General features: G+C 38.0%; 1 protein-coding gene across 1 annotated transcript in view; it reads left to right on the top strand.

Annotated features, from left to right (window-relative positions):
• Window positions 1-21,387, top strand: part of LOC131680448 (protein lozenge) — a 160,699-nt gene that overhangs the window by 126,689 nt on the left and 12,623 nt on the right. The window lies entirely within an intron of this gene.

Genomic DNA, 21,387 nt, shown 5'->3' with positions numbered 1-21,387 from the left:
CCTTGTAGTAGTTCATTGTAGTGACGTGTAGTGTAGAGTACTCTAGTTAGAGTGTGGCCAAGAGGCCATGACGTATCCAAACGAACATGGAATTTGACGTATACACAAAAGAAATGCGTCAAATTTCATGTTTGGATACGTCATGGCCTCTTGGCCACACTCTAACCATTGAGAACTGACATACAAGTAAAGTTTTCAACTTGTGTAAGAAATAAAACTGTCGCTTTGAAATGACAACAGCAAGTAGCAACTTGCCACTGGCTGGCGCTTCGATCGGCCAGCAATTGCTATAGGGGACTTGTGTGCAAACTTGGATACAATGCACAGTGGTCCAGATCGCTAATTTAGGAGGAATTTTTACTTTCTGACAAACCTGTATAATTTAGCCGTATCATGTCTTAGGATGAATTTGTGTACTTTAGAAGATGCTTCTTTTTATTGGAATAGTTATTAGGGTGGTTCTAATTTATCTAAAATACGAAAATAAACTTTTTACTGATGAAAGATAGAGCTCCACAGTCTTCCACAAAGTTGTAAAGTAACTTATTTTGAATAAATTTGTTGAACATATTAAAGCTCTATCTCTTTTAGTTTTTGTTATACAAGAAATTTAAAAAAAAGATTAGGGTGTTCCTGAAAAAAACGTTTTTTTGGTATAACTTTCGTATCTTTTACTTTTTGTTAACACAACCTTTGAACAGCTTATTGAAAACTTCAAGCCGAGTATTTTTCTCCAAGACACCGAAGGTCTAACTTTTTTCTTTAAAAAGTTATGGACACTTTTCGTTAAAAAAATAGCCTATTTCAAGGCTTAATATCGCTGATGCGGGCACCTAAAATTGAATTCTGTTTCCACCACATGAAAGACCATACTTATTAGTATATTTGAGCAAAAATTGGCGAATACGATATTTTTTTAAAATTTGCAATTTAGATTTAAAGTTTGTAGTTTTGCAGGTTCAACGCATTAAAGCATTTACACACATATCGTTGTATTATGAAAAAAGCCACTTTCAAATATCATTCTCTCATCGCAGCAAGCTTTGCATAAGTGAAACGACTGTCAAAAAAGGTTTCTGATTTTATTCGTTTTAAATAAAACTAGTAAATATGGATATTAGTCGAAGAGAGTTGGCGAATTTGCTTATTGCTGGTAAAAAGACAGATGAACTGCTTAAGTTCATTACAAGTAGTAATCCAAATGTAAAATTGAGACTTGTTAGTGCTCGGAAGAAAATAAAAATCTTCATGTTGGAATTTAGAAGGTTGTGGATTCGGAGTAAGCGCACGCAAATTCGGTTTGAGCTGGAAAATTTTGTGTGGCTTGAAGGAAAGCTAAGATTCGAAGTCGAAGGTAAAGGTAAAGGCCGAAAGAGGAAACCATTTTCCGAAATATGTCGCAGAGCCAAAATAAAAAGATTAGGAAAGTTGCGCGATAAGTATTCCACGGAAGAACTTGGTTTAGCGTCAGCCGTCAACGCTAATTCTACTGGTTTCCGTTTAGTTGGCAGACAAATCGAACGATTGTCGAAAAGTCCCGTCAGATCTACCGTAGAGAATTTAGGATCTATGGCTGTCCCGATTGCAGAAGCGTTTACTGCGGAGGAGGCACTTAGATTTATTTGTGAAAATGATTTTTCTAAGGCGCAGTACCAAAACATACGCAGCTCAGTTATGCAGAAGGGTTTGGACATTTATCCCGCGTATAATAAAATAGTAGAAGAAAAGAAACTATGCTATCCGATCGGTATGTACTATTCTCAAAGATTCGTCCCTGAATCAACCATTTTTTTCAGGAATTTCTGTTCAGCCTTCTTGTGCGTATGTTCCCCTTCAAGCTCTTGTTAACCATACCGTGGAACGACTCATCTCGTTTCTGAATATTGGAGTTCTACCACTGCATCCTGAGGATAATACGTTTGTTATCTTTAAGTGGGGCTGCGATGGAAGCAGCAACCATTCCCGGTAGGCAACATTATTTTTCTTCTAAACTTTGACTGACAGTCTCTTTTCCACTTGAACATAGATACAAGCAAATGTGCGTTGACGAAGATGAAAATGGAGAACTATTCGAGTATAACGATTCGCATATATTTGCTCTATCTATAGTACCTTTACGTGTAGTTAGTCGCCGGAAAGATGAGTCAAGAGATTGCATTCTTTGGAATAATGATTTTCCATCTTCAGTATCCCTGTGCCGACCAGTAAAATTAATTTTTAAGAAGGAAAATCCTGAACTAACAAAGGATGAAGTTGCCGCGATGAACAAGCAAATCTATGAATTAGTCCCGACTATAGTAAATGTTAATATGCGCAAGATTCCGATTAGTTCAAGCTTCATATTTTCCATGGTTGATACGAAGGTAGTGAATGACGTAACAGGCACACCGTCTCAAGCGTGTTATATATGCAAACGCTCCGGAAAGCGATTGAATGATCCTTTACTGGAAGCCAGCGATCCACCGGATAGTTTATATGTTTTTTCACCTTTACATGCATTAATACGAGCAATGGAGTTACTATTGAATATTGCTTACCGTTTAGCTCTAGCAAAACCGCGTTGGCGCGTAGGCAAAAATACCAGCGAGCTTAAGGAACGACAAATAAAAATTCGACAAGCGTTACGTGACCGTTTAGGTCTTCGTATTAGCGAACCTTTGCCAGGTGGCGGAAATTCTAACGATGGTAACACAGCTCGAAAATTTTTCAGAAACCGAGATGTCGTTGCAGAAGAAACCGGGTTGGACGAAATGTTGCTAGAACGTATGTATGTGCTATTAACAATCATCAACAGCAAATTGGGAATTAACGCGGATGCTTACCGGAGTTACGCCGAAGATACACGATTGCTTTATGTACGCCTGTATGGTTGGTACGCTCTCTCACCAACCGTGCATAAACTCCTGGTCCATGGAGGAAGCATTATTCAACATAACATGCTGCCAGTAGGTATGTGCAGTGAAGAAGTTCAAGAAACCAGGAATAAAAGTATTCGCAGATTCCGAGAATTCCACGCACGCAAATTCGATCGACTCGTCAATCTTGATGACGTTTTCAAGAGACTTCTTGTTTCATCAGATCCTATAATTTCTCTTAAATGTAAACGTCGAATTCAACGAGCACCGCTGGATATACCTGAAAATGCAATGCATCTACTTTTGAATTAATTGGCATTGAATAAATTCTCCTTATATAAATCATAAATTGTTGTCATAGCCAAATTATTTTTAATGAACACATTCTGTATTGTTGATATGTAAGCAAAACAGAAAAGGAAATACAAAGGCTTTAGGCAATTTCTTTTATGTCGCTATGCGATAAAATTTAAAACTTTGGTTAGTAAATTTAAAATTACATGCTTAAAAAAAATAATATTTTCCAATTTTTGCTCAAATATACTTAAAAGTATGTTCTTTTCTATGGTTCAATCCGAACTTACTTTTATTTGCCCCAATCAGAGATAATGACATTTGAAAAAGGGCTATTTATGAGCGAAAAGTTTCCATAACTTTTGAAAGTATAAAGTTAGACTTTCAGAGTTATGAAAAAACGTGGATTGAAGTTTTCTAAAAGCTGTTCAAAGGTTGTTTTAACAAAATATAAAATTTCTTTCGAACATTAACAAGTCTCAATTTTACATTTGGATTACTACTTGTAATGAACTTAAGCAGTTCATCTGTCTTTTTACCAGCAATAAGCAAATTCGCCAACTCTCTTCGACTAATATCCATATTTACTAGTTTTATTTAAAACGAATAAAATCAGAAACCTTTTTTGACAGTCGTTTCACTTATGCAAAGCTTGCTGCGATGAGAGAATGATATTTGAAAGTGGCTTTTTTCATAATACAACGATATGTGTGTAAATGCTTTAATGCGTTGAACCTGCAAAACTACAAACTTTAAATCTAAATTGCAAATTTTAAAAAAATATCGTATTCGCCAATTTTTGCTCAAATATACTAATAAGTATGGTCTTTCATGTGGTGGAAACAGAATTCAATTTTAGGTGCCCGCATCAGCGATATTGAGCCTTGAAATAGGCTATTTTTTAACGAAAAGTGTCCATAACTTTTTAAAGAAAAAAGTTAGACCTTCGGTGTCTTGGAGAAAAATACTCGGCTTGAAGTTTTCAATAAGCTGTTCAAAGGTTGCGTTAACAAAAAGTAAAAGATACGAAAGTTATACTAAAAAAACGTTTTTTTTCAGGAACACCCTAATCTTTTTTTTAAATTTCTTGTATAACAAAAACTAAAAGAGATAGAGCTTTAATATGTTCAACAAATTTATTCAAAATAAGTTACTTTACAACTTTGTGGAAGACTGTGGAGCTCTATCTTTCATCAGTAAAAAGTTTATTTTCGTATTTTAGATAAATTAGAACCACCCTAATAACTATTCCAATAAAAAGAAGCATCTTCTAAAGTACACAAATTCATCCTAAGACATGATACGGCTAAATTATACAGGTTTGTCAGAAAGTAAAAATTCCTCCTAAATTAGCGATCTGGACCACTGTGCAATGGTGACTCACGCATGCGAACCCGTATGCGATGGTGATTTTCAACGTATTTTCATTTGAATGTTTACACAGGTTTTTCGGGAAAGTTTGTTCTAGCTTATATGTCTGTTCTCTGTGCTCTAACTAGAGTGCTCTAGTGTAGTGGTGTTTTCAGGGATGCCATTATGCCAGGTTTTGGCAGCTTCCAGACAAAAAGACAAACATCTCATTCTGCCAGATTTTTAAGCTTTAGAAGCTGCTACATACACATTTTGAAAATTTGAATAACAATGTTCCAAATTAAAAAAATCGATTAATGCACATTCTATGAAAACTAAAATGTATGCCAAATTTCGATGATTTTGAGGTCGCTGTCAAGTGCCGGATTTTGCCAGACATTTTAGTTGAACTGCCAGATTTTCTTTGAATAGTAGTAACCCTGGGTGTTGTACAGATCCTGTGAAATTGAAGGGACAGACAGCTAGTCCGCGACAAGGGAGGCACACGTATAGTTACTGTATACATAGTTAGGCGGAGACACTGAGCGGAGCCAATTCAACATGTCAAATGCCGGAGCCAATCGAGCATGACGTCACATATCATGTTCGTTTTGGATGTATATGGAAAAGGTATTGTAATTATGGTTATAATTATTTTACTCTTTCCTTGTGTTACCGAGTGTGGAGAAACGAAAAGAATAAATTTTTTTCTGTAACACCAAGAGATATTTGCACAAGTATGATAGCATATCATTATAGCTTCGAGTTGGTTTTTCAATTCGTACATGTAAAGTTCTCATTCATGACGACAATAAAATTATTAAGCTAGAGCTTGAACATTTGCATGGGATGCCAGTATTTTCTTCCTGAAATAAGAGCTGCCAGTTTTCCGGCTTTTGTGTCCGCCTAACTCTTAATATAGTAACTCTAGGCACACGTCGTTCCAGCATGCCACCAGCTTCACGATCACGTCCGGGTAAATACGACGGGTGGACTCGACAAAATTTCATGTAAAGTAGCATTAAGAACGCGAGCTCCGACGAAGATTGCTACCGTCGAAAGAAGAGATAGAAAATAAAGAGATGTAAGTGGAGCTGGTCAGTCTAAAAAGGAAAATAAGGAGTGAAAAAATGACGAGGAAAGTTTAAGCATAGTGTTAAAGTGATAAAAGCTGAGATATGCTATTTGAATACAATCGTATAATATGATACATGGTTTACAAAAGTATAATATTTAGTTTGGGTAAGGTTACTGATCGTATTCCACAATATTTGATTACTTGAGGTGTCAAGTTTCAACTTCTCAGCACTGTCGGTAACGAAGGTTAGACCAAATGCAGTCAGTGCTGTCAGTTGACTTGCACGCTTATCCTCAGCTACTTATTGCAACTAAAACGCTTTTACTCAAAAATGAGTAAAAAAAAATTTGTACTGTGTCGATTTTGTTGGTTATTTTCGGCAAATTTGAGACTAAGAGAAACGAAAACAATGAAATTGAAATACGGATAGGTATTCTAGAGCGAATCAGTTATAAACTTAGAACGGAAAACTAGGACTAGGCAGGCTCATATGGACATGATCAGAAGGAAATGTGAAGAATTCTTTGCCTTCTGCTAAGTAGGAGTTGGGCGTTACACCCAAGTCTACCGCATGGTCTATGGTAGAACATAACTCATCATCATGTTTTACCGCCGACGCCGGCTTCGTTGGATGGAGATGACCTACTTCGATCAGACATCAAATTGAACTATCAAACAAATTTTACTCATTTTTTAGTAAAAGCGTTTTAGTTGTAATGAGTAGCTGAGAATAAGCGTGATGCCATAAAATTAGCATGCAAGAATTTTTTTAAATTGAAATAAGGTAGGTTAAATAGGCGATAACCGAGAAATAAGAAGTTTCTTAACCAGTTAAACCGCCGAATAGACAAGACCGGAATTAGAAAGTTTTTTCAATCAAATAAAGTTGTCCGAAGTGTTACTAGCGCGCACTACCTTCTGTTGATGCATTTCCCACTGATAATTAGCGGTTCCGTTCGGTGGTGCTATGTTTATATATGTGATAATTTAGAAGCAAAACACAGGATGTTATCATTCGTAGAAGCGTTATATAACAAACCGTGTGATATTTTTATAATCCTTTACATCAAATATCGTTAAATATCAACAAAAGGGCACTCTCGTATCAAAAACAAAGACATCAAAATTGTAATGTTTCAGAATACTTATCATCCCTCAAGTTAACGAAGTTTAAAAACATTGACGTTCGATTTTAGAATGTTGGCCTATGAGCGAATCTCCGTGCATTGCCCTGAAACTTCAAAATACTGTATCCGATTTCAAATTATTTCACCTAATCGCCATTTGTCCAGTCGAATTCAAAGAGCATTTATCAACAAGAGAAGATCATCAACAATAGTGGTAGCAATAGTGCACACGTATTGCACCCGGTTCCGATTAAAGAGTATCGTCCGAAGAACGTGAGGAAAATTAACCATTGAAGCGAACGTTCTTATTCCAATTCACTTACCTACGGGTCATTATGTTGCCCTCCCGTTCCCCGCTCACTTGGATTTGGCCAAGAAGGAACAGCACAAATAACAATTCTGCACACATCATTGAGGAATCGGCTGCTCAAAGAGTGTTCATCAGTTTCGTGCCGATGCAGATTGCAAATTTTCTGATTCTTTGTGATACCCCAACCAACCCCTCCCTGTGCCGACCCTCAGCACACCGCCTGATGAGGGCAAATTGTCGGCCGGCGAAGGAAATTCATTCAAAAGTAAAGTTGCGCCCGATTGTATGGCGTACACATAACATAACCTGACCTTTCGACCTTTCACTTACAGAAGCTTAGCCCGGCTGGCAGCCAACGATTGCCTTTGCCGGTACCAGCGGCAGTGGCAGTGGCAGCGGCAGCAGTCAGTAGTGGCGTTGGCCCATCAACCCGACCGAACAGGTCCATATGGTACTGAATTACCAATCATTACGAATGCACGGACCAGATGCAAGATATGTTAGTTATTATACGTTAATTTTCGCAGCAAAAAGGCGTTAGGTGAAAATGTGTTTTGAAGTGGCGCTTTTGTGGTAAGGCTTGGTATAAGTTACCATAGATACGAGGTGATTTTTGGATTGTCCTGTACTAGTACAATCATAAAATTGGCAAGAAATGTGATTTATATTTACAATACTTAATATGCCGTTGATATCTTTCACGTATTATGTACACAGAAAAAATATTGCGTGATTTTACATTTACTTTCATGCACATATTTGGAGCTTGATTAAAATTAAAATTAAGTTCCACCACAAATACACACAGCTTATCGTGCTTTCTTCAACGAATTTTATTATAATTTAACACGTTGATTGAAGATTACAGTTTCATTAAAAGGGGACACCAAGGCACTTTAATGTATTTTTAATCCAATATTGCTGTAAAATAAATGAAATGTAATATTACACGAACAAAAGTTTAAAATCAAATGCTCTTTGATGCTCCCATTGAGTGCATCGAATTTAACCTAATTTTCAATCAAATTTTCGTATGTATGTTTACATTCGTATTGATTTACATATCGTTTAATTATTTTTTGTGTGTAGAAAGGCGGGACGATTTCCTAATAATAAATTTTATGATTTTTCCCCAACTGCATTGCAATATGTACTCCCATAATCTTTCTTACTATATTTCCCCGATGACACAAAAAATAAACATATACTGCATAAGCATATGTATAAGCACCAATCTGTGCAACCCCCGTGAAAAAAATCGCAGCAATTCTGCATCACAAAATCGGTGCCGGTAAATTCTGCTGAACGGCGATAAATGTCACGATGAAAATTAAATAACTGGCCAATTTTACGGATAACTGACGATGCAGCCGAAACGTGTTACAAAAATTATGATGTCCCCAAAACTTTAAAACGTTTTGGGGTCGTGTCGCGGCCATGCGTGCGCTGTGTGCATAACCGACGTAATATGTGTATAAACGGGCCAGTAAAATTTGGTATACTGGGTGTTTAATTATGAAAATAAAACATATTTACAACATTGAAGCGGCTCGCCGTAGCCAACAAAATGTGCTGCCCCATTTCATCTCCTGCAAAGTTGCTGAGAGCTTTCCATCAGTTCACATCACATTTTCAATTTCCAGCTGGTTTCCTAAAATAAATTGAGGCCTTTTAATTCCTCTGCCGTAGAGGCTCTGGCTGAGGATGCCACTGGCTGCTGCCAGAACGGTTCAAAACCCAAAGACACGACCTAGCTACGTTTGGACACTTCCAGCCTTCGAATGGTGAGGAGGGCACGATTTATAATTGTAATCGAAAATTATATTTCTAACATCCAATCCGGGGGACATTGCATTCGAACTTGTGTGCATCATTCCGAAAGCGTCCATCCAGCTAGCAGTGCAATGGTGCATGCCGGTCACTTTTATATTTCAGTCCGTGCGTCGGTCGGTTAGATGATGCTTCTCAGCCGGGTTCCAAATGTGTACCCCACATCATCAATGCTCTTCCACCCACAGCATATGTAATTGGACTTCTGGCTGACTATCTCTTGTGTTGGCACATGCTACAGCAGCACTCATACGCAACTTTCCAACAGGAACTGCATTGCGAACGGATGAAGCTAAAATGTCATCATCAGAGCACGGACAAGGGTGATTATCCGATTTTATCCTCTATTTAAAATTAAACAAGAAGCAGGATGCTTCCCCATACTACCTCACCAGCCGGTAGGATTACGGCTGGGATACACAAATGCTCTGCATTGACTGAAGAGTAGCTGAAACATGAACTAGAATTAGCTCTTCTAAGAGAATTATTATGGAGTCATTGCATTCGTCGGTGAATAAGGAGGTATTCTGTGAAATAATTCCGTTGCATCGCTATTAGCCCTAATCTCATTTACCCATACGCAACACTATTCTGTTACGTCGTAAGCTACATTCATCCGAACCCTATTGGACCGGATATCCGATGTGCTTAAAAAGGACACATTGAACTCACTTTATCTTACCTCATTTACCCAAAACCCCTACTGTCGAAACAGAATGCTTACAGAACAGAACTACCATTTATGAACATTTACGAACTGAACACAAAATTTTACTGCTTGACAAAAAATCTTGAGTGTGCTGAGTTCGTATTGCAATTTTGGAGAGAAGAAGGAAAATGACGAAGAAGTTTTTTTTTCTAGTCAGATTAAGTAGCAAGTCAGATTAAGTAGAATTAAAACGAAAGAAAAATAAAAAAAAAGTATAGTAAGTGTCTATTTATAGTGTACATTTGAGTACAGAATTGATTGGTGTAAACAGATTTTGTAAACAAGGTCTCGTTCCCAAGTTATCCCCCACCCCTAGGTTGAGGGGTTTGACGGTATTGCAAACATCATCAAATTGCATGCATAAGTGCTACAGAACCTCTGACAGACAATTGCTTTAGGATGGTTATTGCATCACGCCTCGATAGTGGCGCACCGAGGAGACCGAGAGGGCTTATGGGCCTTTTTGCCTTTCTCAATAGAAAGGTATTGCAATTGCTCTGAAAACCGACTTTTTAACGGAGGCCCGGAGGGCCGAGTGACATATACCATTCGATTCAGTTCGTCGAGTTCGGCAAATGTCTGTGTGTATGTATGTGTGTATGTATGTATGTGTGTGTGTATGTGTGTGTGTATGTGACCAAAAATGTCACTCATTTTTCTCAGAGATGGCTGAACCGATTTTGACAAACTTAGTCTCAAATGAAAGGTGCAACGTTCCCATAGGCTGCTATTGAATTTCTAATGGATCCGACTTCCGGTTCCGGAATTACAGGGTGATAAGTACGAACACGCAGAAAATGTCGATTTTAATAAATTCTGCAATGAATGTATAAAGGTGAAAAATTTTCCAAAATATGACCACAACTGCTTCGATTTGTAGTATTAGGTCACTAACATCCATTCAAAGTCTATTTGGCCACATTGGCCACCATCCTCGGTTCCGGAAGCCCCGGCGGAAGTATCTAAATTCAGAATAACAGTCACATCGGTTTCTCGGAGATGGCTAGACCGATTCGACTAAACTTGGCCTCAAATCAAAGGTATTGCGTCCCCGTAAATGGCTATTTAATTTCATCCCGATCCGACTTCCGGTTCCGGAGTTACAGGTTGTGGCGTGCGATCACATAGCAAATTGTGATTCAAACCGATACTCCGATGAAAGCAAAAAAGGTAAAAATTTCGCTAAAATGTCTCTCAAACAACTTAAATTTGTTGTTCTAGGTCACCGACGGCCAACCAAACTTTCGTTGACTACATTAACCACCATAGACGGTTCCGGAAGTGCCCGGGAAAAGCGGCCATCTTTCAAAATTTACGAACTCACATCAGTTTCCCGGAAATGGTTGGGCCGATTTTCACAAACTTAATTCCAAATGATAGCTATAATATCCCCATAGATGTCTATAAAATTTCGTACGGATCGCTTATATGAGTCCGGAAATATAGACTAAATCGTCCGGTCACATATGAAATTCCCATATAAGCCGGAACTCAAATTTTTTTTTCAAAGGGGGGACCCCATGAAATTTCAGAAATCGAATTCGTATTTTTGATGCCAAACATCTTTAAAATGCATGAAACGTCGAGATTTTATGTTATCTCGATTTTTTTTTTTTATAAAAATCGACTTTTTGGGACTTTGCCGATTTTGTACCTTTTTGCCTTTCTCAATAGAAAGGTATTGCAATTGCTCTGAAAACCGACTTTTTAACGGAGGCCCGGAGGGCCGAGTGACATATACCATTCGATTCAGTTCGTCGAGTTCGGCAAATGTCTGTGTGTGTGTGTGTGTATGTGTGTATGTATGTATGTGTGTGTGTATGTGTGTGTGTATGTGACCAAAAATATCACTCATTTTTCTCAGAGATGGCTGAACCGATTTTGACAAACTTAGTCTCAAATGAAAGGTGCAACGTTCCCATAGGCTGCTATTGAATTTCTAATGGATCCGACTTCCGGTTCCGGAATTACAGGGTGATAAGTACGAACACGCAGAAAATGTCGATTTTAATAAATTCTGCAATGAATGTATAAAGGTGAAAATTTTTCCAAAATATGACCACAACTGCTTCGATTTGTAGTATTAGGTCACTAACATCCATTCAAAGTCTATTTGGCCACATTGACCACCATCCTCGGTTCCGGAAGCCCCGGCGGAAGTATCTAAATTCAGAATAACAGTCACATCGGTTTCTCGGAGATGGCTAGACCGATTCGACTAAACTTGGCCTCAAATGAAAGGTATTGCGTCCCCGTAAATGGCTATTTAATTTCATCCCGATCCGACTTCCGGTTCCGGAGTTACAGGTTGTGGCGTGCGATCACATAGCAAATTGTGATTCAAACCGATACTCCGATGAAAGCAAAAAAGGTAAAAATTTCGCTAAAATGTCTCTCAAACAACTTAAATTTGCTGTTCTAGGTCACCAACAGCCAAACAAACTTTCGTTGACTACATTGACCACCATAGACGGTTCCGGAAGTGCCCGGGAAAAGCGGCCATCTTTCAAAATTTACGAACTCACATCAGTTTCCCGGAAATGGTTTGGCCGATTTTCACAAACTTAGTCCCAAATGATAGCTATAATATCCCCATAGATGTGTATAAAATTTCATACGGATCGCTTATATGGGTCCGGAAATATAGACTAAATCGTCACGTCACATATGAAATTCCCATATAAGCCGGAACTCAATTTTTTTTCAAAGGGGGGACCCCATGAAATTTCAGAAATCGAATTCGTATTTTTGATGACAAACATCTTTAAAATGCATGAAACGTCGAGATTTTATGTTATTTCGAAAAAAAAAAATTTTTAAAGATCGACTTTTTGGGACTTTGCCGATTTCGCACCTTTTTTCAGTTCAATATTACCGTGGCTGTTTTTTCTTTTTCAAAATTTTAGATCTCGAATAATGATTTATTTTCCTGTATATAGTTGTCATGTGATGTATAATAATAAAATGTAATATATGCATTTAAAAGCTTTTAATGAATATAAACAACGCACACATTCTCGTGATTCATGATTGAGAAAGGCACAATTGCACCGATAGGTGGATTAAAATAGGTTTTTATGTTTTATGTTTTCCATACTCTGTGCCAGCCCATACTAATGCTCAACCACTAGCCTGGGGGCGCGGACGTAGCCGGCTGGCGGGTCGACGTGGATTGACCTTTGCTGTGGGCTGTGTTTGACGACATTATTCCACAACTTAATGGCAGTGTTGGTTAGGGGTCATTGTGTGTCTATTTATTGGTAGACTTCGTCATCGTGCACAGGCTGATTAAATTAATTTAATGAATACATGAATAGAAATATATTAGTAGTCGCTTTGTAGTAATTGTAGTTTATAGTACTAGTGTACAATTGTTATGTGATAGTCGTATGTCTATCTGTGTATGTGTTCGTCGGTTGTATCAAGGAGTGGATGCAGAACTGATATGATAGAATAGTGGCCAATACTTCCGGTGTTCAATTTGTGTGTATTCGATTCTATTCATTCGGGAAGGTCGGATTGGATAAATTCAGGTACTATTAATTTACTGACGCACGTGAATCATCCATTCCCCATTAGCATGACATGATGAAACTCTAACAGAATGCAATTATCGTTAATGGTACATAAACATTTGCTGCATTAAGACGAGTTAAAGCAGTTTGATTGCATGTTACATGTGTTTTTCTATTCTACTTCATTAGTCGGTTTCTTTTGTACTTCTATTAGTTTGCTTTTCCATTACTAATGTATACCAAAATAGTATCGGTCAATTTGTACACTTCTAATTAATATCTTTGCATCTTTTTTTCTCTATTCGGCATGATATAATTCCTTTTATTACTATGTCTTTATACTATACTCTATACATACTCATATGGGTACAATTGTACAAACGCTCGTGACATTCGCGATAACATAAACCTGGTCACAAACGCGACCATGCAATTGCAATGATCTACACATACTTACGCCCGCGATTTCGCGAACAATAAAACACCCCGGTCGTTACGTAAACGTTGTAGCACCTATAAACTTACAAACGCGGTCTCAAGCATTAACGCACCACTCGCGCGATAATGAAACGGTCACGTCCGGAAGTCTTACCTCGGTCCTAGTAGCCTAGACTCATGCCTTCAGTTGAACTAATAAAAAAATGACGCTCATATTCACTGGAAAACATGTTCTATGGCGACGTGACCGGGAACTCTAGCGAAATGGGGAAACTGACTCTCTTCTTCCATATGTGTATGTCTCAGCTGTTATAAATTTTCAAACGCGGTCTCAAGAGTGAACCAAAAAACTCCCGCGCTCGCACGATCATGAATCGGTCACTTACGGATGCTTCTGTGCTTTGTATCAGCAGACTAGGTCCAAACCTTCAATTGGACCAATTAAAAAAGAAAGTGAACTCTAGTGATACGGGGTAACTCATTCCCAGTCAGAAAGTGAATTATGCATGATCGGAATGACGGTCCGCGTGACCATCCAAGAACGCACGCGAATATGTAAGTGGCCATACTATTACAAAATTCGAGTTTTGTACACGCAAAGTCACATGCCCACAATCACACGCGATAAACTCGTTAACATGCGAACGCTTAAGCCCTTCGCGATCAACAACGCACACCTACGCCCGCGATCGCTCAAATTTGATAACACCCCGGTAATAAGGTGAACGTTTTAGCACTTACGAAGTTTTAAACGCGGTCCCGAAAACGAACATACAAACGCCCATGTTGGCGTGATTTTGAATCGGTTAGGTCCGGAAATCATTTGCCTCCGTCCTAGCAACTTAGGTCCATACATTCAGTTGGACCAATCAAAAAATAAAGCTGATATCCACTAGACAACACCTTCCATGGCGACATGATCGGAAACTCTAATGATATGGAAGATCTCGCTTTCTTCTGTGTGCGGTAGTGGAGTTGTTTACGCACATTCAAACGTCTGTAGAGCTGTCGGATTTTATGACGAGGGAAAACTGTTCGGTTCACGGTGCAGTAAGAACTCGCGGTATCTTAGATAAATTCCGTGGGTTTATTCAGAAGGATTAGGCACTTATCGTAAGTCCAAACTGTTCAAACGTGGCACTATTCTGTATGTAATTCATTTTCTTCTATATTGTGACCTTGTAGTATGATAAGGTTTGTTACAAGTTATTAGGAGTAACTTTTGATACTGATTAACTATGAATAATGACTGACTGTTCTGATTGCAATTTGTACTATATATAGGTTGCTACAATTATTAGATGAACACAACTGTTCTGTTCAGGAAGTGAGAATCTTCTAGAAAACTGACTGCAGTATGAGTGTTGAACGCAACAAACTCTTCCGTAACGCCTATAGTAGTTGGTTCATTATGCGATACCTAACTGTCCTGTACTACAGTGAAGTCTCACTTCCTCGAACTTATGCAACCCTAAAGCTGACGCAAACAGGAGTCTTTCAGACTTCCTATTGCGGCAAGTATCCATCTGTTTCGAAACATTCCAGCGCTGGAATACTATTCGATTCCAGTTTCCCGTGGATTTCACGCGCTATGAGTAGCAGATGCCGCATTTCTTACCAGTGATCTGCAACCTTTCTCGAGTGGTAACCCAGCTGCATGGAGTACATTCCAGGACTCCCGTCTCCGCTGGGACGTATAAACGTAGCTATCAATATAATTTTTCACCATTCGTGAGGAAGTCCGTAGTCCCCCGTCACAATCGAAAGCCCTTAGTCCCCCATTCAGTGAACAGCAGCCATCTTGGTCCGTGTGGTGGAGTTGGGCCGAGAGATCTTCCGCAAACCTACAGTAGGCAAATATAATGCAGCTTTGGAAAAACTGCTACTATACTACCGAAACCAGTACCGTCTTTACGCATGGCCACACTGGGCCAGGGCCAGGGGCCCCGGGCTTTCAGGGGCCCCCAACCGAGGATGAATATAGAATCATTCTGAAAGCTATGTTCCAAAAAATAGTAGCACTCAATTGTTTATAACTCTAGCGTATGTGTAATAATGGATCAGTTGCTCGTATTCGCACATTGTACCTTAACCCATGTGACGTTTTTAGAGCATCGGACAATCAAGCGGAAATTCGCATCCTTCAGTGCAAGCGACTTCAAATAAAAATAAAAATAACTTTTAAAACATGAAAATCAAAGTTACGAATGCATGCTTTAACCAGTACTATGCAAAACAAAAATTGATTTCCTGAAAAATATACTCGTATACGGCGTTTACGTCAGTTTTACTTACAAGGGCAGTATTGAAATGAATTTTTTTAAACTTATATTTTTATTCATTTATTGTGTTTACATTTTGTATAGTATTGCAGTCTAAGTGATATAGCATTTGCTTTTCGTCTTTGATGAGCTTCGTTGGTAGATGGTTGCCTTTCTGTTTGTGGCTGATTATGAACGAATTCCTAAAAGTTGTGGTAGTGAATTACTTAAATGAATTGTGTTGCTCATATTAATAGGTTCGAGTAATTTCGATGTTTCGCTATGTTTATTTGCTCACGTACCAATAAAAAGCGAATATTTAAAATGAACGAACTTCGAATCGCTCACATAGATTCGACGTAATATCGATTGATTTCAATGGCTACAATATTCAATATTGTCATTTGTAAATGTAGTTGAATTATGATTGAAAAAATATGTTTTTTTAATGCTGGGAATTGACTTTTTCCGGCTACATCATATCAGGAACAGCAAGAAATTGAGAACAACATTGTTCGAATCAATGTAGATTTGGAAATGACGTAGTCGTCATCTATTAACGTTGAATTTTAATTTAATTTAATATGCCATACTTAATATTTTTCCTATATTTGAAATTTAATATGCCATACTTAATATTTTTCCTAGATTATCATAGTGTAAGGACACGATTATTGAATGAATTGTCGACATTGTACACACTTAAGAATATTAACATCTCGTAAGATGCACATAAAAGGAGCGTCTCAATTCATTTGAATTTATGTACATTCAAGAACATGTGAAAGTGCGCTTTGTTCACAATTCTCCATCTTCATTCAACCGAGTTCTACATGAAAAGAGACACAACATTTTATATCACATGTCAAAACATGTAAAATTTCATTATTAGATGGCAAAATACCTCACAATGTAGTTTACGTCAAATATAATTTTCATTTTTTCTATGTGTGTAGTGGCAACGTGCCTTACTCCATCATTCCTCATTATTGACGGACGTACTCTTCAGCCTCAAACAACGTCTTACAACTGTAAAGGTCGGATTATATCATATAGAGAGGGAATAGCGCAGCTGGTAAGTCTATTACACTGTACGCAGCTCACCTGAGTTCGAACTGCCACAAGCGCATATAGTGTGTTAGGCCCTTTGCCACTTTCGGTCAGATTGGTCAGACATGTTAATATCTTTTTAAGATCTTTCAAAATCATCTTCCGTTTTTCGGCGGTACCTGGACATTTACAATGCCAACTATTGTGATCGAAACCTAAAATTTTTCTCCATATATTCTGATTCCTACAGTATTTTTAATACTTTCACATGGTTGAATGATTTGACCTAAATTTGAAAAATAACGGATGGTTTCCTGATGCTGGGGATCATTGCTAGATCATCCCACTCTATATCAGTTTCTACCTGTTCAATTATAGAGGCCCTCGGTTCAGTTGTGCCCAGGGGCCCCGAGTGGTCTTAATACGGCTCTGATCGAAACGTTGGTGATATCAATTTAACCGTTGACGAATATCGCCTTACAGTCTCTGCTAAGGAGTTTTGACATCATTATCCTTGTCGAAAAACAGTCTCTACACCCAAAACGAATCTTTGAGAGTGGAAATGCATCTGTTTTTTTCGCTCTCGAACTGTGAGCCAAAAGCTCGCAACCGATACGTTAGTGTTCAACCAACCTCATACTTGTGCAACACAATGTCGTACCCCATAGCTAGACGCTGCACTATGGGGTAACTAGGCCGAAAAACTTGACAAATTTATTTTCTACTGTTCTATATATTATTTTGCATTTATAATTCAAGAGAAGCTTAAATATTTGATGTTGAGCACATTTTTCATAAAAAATCCACCTATCAGTGTGATATTTGTTTTTTTTTTTTTAATATTTCTTCAAAAACTTAACCTAAATGAAACGATTGTTATTGGTGGCTATAGTAGTATTTGTAGAACGATTTTTTAACGTATTTTATTATATTTGTCTTAGTATTGGGGACAATACAGAAACTATCTTGTTTTATTGATAATCATTATTATGTTATTTTTCTAAAAGCAAAAAGTAATATTTTTAAAGGAGACGATATTTAACTAAACACTACAGAAACTGCTGCTTTGTATGCATGCATTCAATATTACAGTCTTGATAATGGTGTTCGTCATTGTGTATGTATGTGTTTTTCAAATATTGAGATGCGGATGTATATGACTACCCAATGAAAATATTTGTATCAACGTAGATGAAAAATTACTATGGTTATCTCATTCTCTTGGTAAATCGTAAATTAAAGAAAAAATCATTTTTTCAGTTTATCAGCTATGAATAAAAGCATTAAAAACTTTTTTTTCGGAAGCGCTAGCGTTTGTCAACGAAAATATATGACTACTATAAATGGTAAACAATTTACGAAACTGATAGGAAATCTTAGCAGGCAGTCAAATAAGACTTATAGTTGCTTATAATGTTTGATAAAAAGCACCAAAATTATGTAAAAACTACAATTTTCAAATTGCTCTTACATCGGATGTGGTCGGATGAGTATCCACCTGCGATGGACTGACAATAGCCTATAGTTTCGTATGCTTTCAACCTTTTATCCTAATTTGATTTAATTTGACAACTTTTTTAATTACGAAATTGTACTAAAATCATAAAATAAACAAGTATCTATTTTTTAAAATAAAATAAAATAGTTGGACTTTTTGATTTCGATATTTCCAGCATTAGGGAAGTTAGAATAATCGTTAGCTATGTTTCCTAGTATAATAGTACTTTATTGATTGTATTGTTCAATTTCTGTAGAAACTGTTTCCTTTGCCTGATTTATTAGAAAAAAAACGTGTTTATTTTTAATGATGTTTGACCGTGTGTCACAAATTTAGATTAAAGTTTTTAGTTAATATTTCAATGGTACATGATGTAGAAAATATTGAAGAATGTTTAAAAATATAGTTTGATTAAAAAGTTAGAATTTTTTCTCTATTTTGTCATGCTGTCCCACCTCTAAGTCGATTCCTAGTCCCACCAGGAGTACTTGCTCCAAATTTGAAGCAAATCGGACAAGTCTAACTACCGGACAAACGTGCCTGAAGGTTGTGTGGGAACCCACAAGCTCGCATTTTCGCCGCTAGGCGGCACTGTATGCATCGTATTATCACTGTAAGTGAAAATAAGATAGATAATTTAATTGTCTACAACTTTGTCGAAGACTGCTCGATCATCCGGCTTTATTAAAAGAATCAGTGCTAGGCCCCATGCAAAACTGGCTCAGACAACACTTCCTTAAAAGTTTGATAACTTCTTTCAACAAAGCTGGGTTGAATAGCAGTTTTCGACAAAGTTGTAAATAATTGAATTATCTTTATTATTTTCGCTTACAGTGACAATACGATGCATACAGTGAACCCTAGCGGCGAAAATGAGAACTAGTGGGTTTTGTCCATATAAATTGACGAAAAATCTCACACAACCTTCAAGCACGTTAACTCAGGGGGGCGGGGGGTTAATAGGGGTAATTTTATTCTTGTCGCTGTACTCTGCAGTTGTAAGCGAGATTCTTTTCTCCCATATGTAAAATCCGCATGTGTCGTACATCGCATCGCGCCTTGCGAAAACTGATGGATACGCAATGTATATACATTATACATTGTTCGACCGTCTCAAAAGTCCTGCAAAGGCTCCCGGAACCGACGACAGTGGACCACAAACCAGGTGCTGGACGAAAACCAGAAACAACGTATAAAAAACAAGAGAACAAACAATCCAAACATTTCGACGCGAGACTTGATCAAAGAGCTAGATATTTCGCTGGCTCCTCCAGAAGGGTCAAGAAACGATCCGGATGGAAACGTGCAGGGTGCAGAGCTTACCAAATATGGACGAACGCCAGTAGAGAGTCTCTGAAACTCACCTCCCGCGGAAACTCATCACGACGCTGCCGTCGAATTACCGGTGATGATAAGATCCACATCAAAGCGGATTTTAAGCAGTTGCCGAGATATGTGGAATGTCTCACAGGTAATTTTCTGTGGATAAAGGCTAGTTTACAGTTCGGAAAACGTGTCACGGGATTTGGGTCCCTGTGTGTTTTAAATGAAGCTCGGGATTTCAAATCCCGTGACGGGAAATGAGTCTATACAAAAATAACAGTTTTCCTATAGTGTAAACCCAACCGCGGGAAACATCATGGGATTTTAAAGCTCTCTACAACAGAAATCCGGCCGGGAACGATCCAACACAAATTGTTTCCGACGGGGACAATAGTATTTTTAAAAGGTTTGCAATTCGCTGCAAGTTTGATACTATTTTTAAGAAGCAGCAGAGTTTTTGGTTTGACAGTTTGGAGAGATCTCGGCTTGAAATTTTCCCTGATCAAATCCCGACGCAGACCCTAATAAAAATAAATTATACACGAACTTTAACCCATATAGTCCAACTATTCCACATATTCTTTGGATGATTCTCTTAATAGGTCGTTAGGCTCTTGTTTATTAGGGGATCCCGTGCGAAATCCCGTGATCCATTTTCCGAACTGTAAACTAGCCTTAACCGTTTCAAATGGATGAAGCTGTCAAAATTCGATTTGTAGTACCTGATTTGGTAGGCCATATGCACTTGGGGTAACCGTAGTGAAAAATTCGTTACCAAAGTCAAAGGGAGATTTAAAAAACTGAGTGCTTTTAAAAACGGCTTTTGCAGAGTCGTTGTTTTGGCCCAATTTGGCTTCGTGTCACTAATCTAATACCGTTCACGAGTGGTATGCGGTTCATTCTGTGGATTTGGTGCCAAAAGACATGAACCAAGGGGTAATACGCTTAGCACAATTGAATACTTTACGGTGACGTCACAAATGAACTGACCCCATAGAAAATCCTCCCGATTGTCCCACCGACTAAATCGGCTTGCGTCGGCACAATCGGCCGACTATTCCACCAATTAATCGGTCGATTGTTGCACCGACTCTTATGCGGGTTTAAAATGGACGTATACCGACGCGACAACCGATTAAAAATATCTGACGAAATCTGTTGAAATCGGTCTATTTAATCGATCGATTAGTTGGTAGTTTAAAACTGGAACCAGATTCACACAGATTAAATATGGCGATTAATATGGTGACGAAAATTGTTCACCGAAGAAACCCAACTTGGTCGGTCAATTAATCTGTCGACCTCGAAGCATCCGATTTCGTCGGTCGACAGGGAAATTTATGAACTGTTAAATCTTCTATGGGGGAGTGTTCATTTTTGACAGTTCGCTTGAACTGTTTACATGGACTTAGAAAAAATCTTTACGATTTGCTTCGCGCGAATTTAGTCGTCCACAAATTTTTCTTAAGTCCATGTAACCAGTACAAGTGAACTGTCAAGAAAAGTGAGGTTAACTGTGTCAGTAAAGAACCTAATACGAGTTGTGCTTACAAGCAAACAGCGTGATAGCCTGTACAGCAATGTGCCACGATGTTTAGCAAAACAAAGACACGGGTTACTATGATCATGTAACTGCAGTTTGTTGACTGTTTTTGAGTAGTCTGAAGTGTGCCTCATTGTGATAACGAGTGAAATGATTGTGTATTACTGTGGATCGTATTCTTTGTCGTGTTTTCGTAGCTAATATAA

The sequence above is a fragment of the Topomyia yanbarensis genome, chromosome 1 (genome assembly GCF_030247195.1).
Source record: "Topomyia yanbarensis strain Yona2022 chromosome 1, ASM3024719v1, whole genome shotgun sequence".
NCBI classification, from domain to species: Eukaryota; Metazoa; Arthropoda; class Insecta; order Diptera; family Culicidae; genus Topomyia; species Topomyia yanbarensis.
Note: the sequence above shows the minus strand (reverse complement) of the source record. Positions and strands in the feature narration are given on the sequence as shown.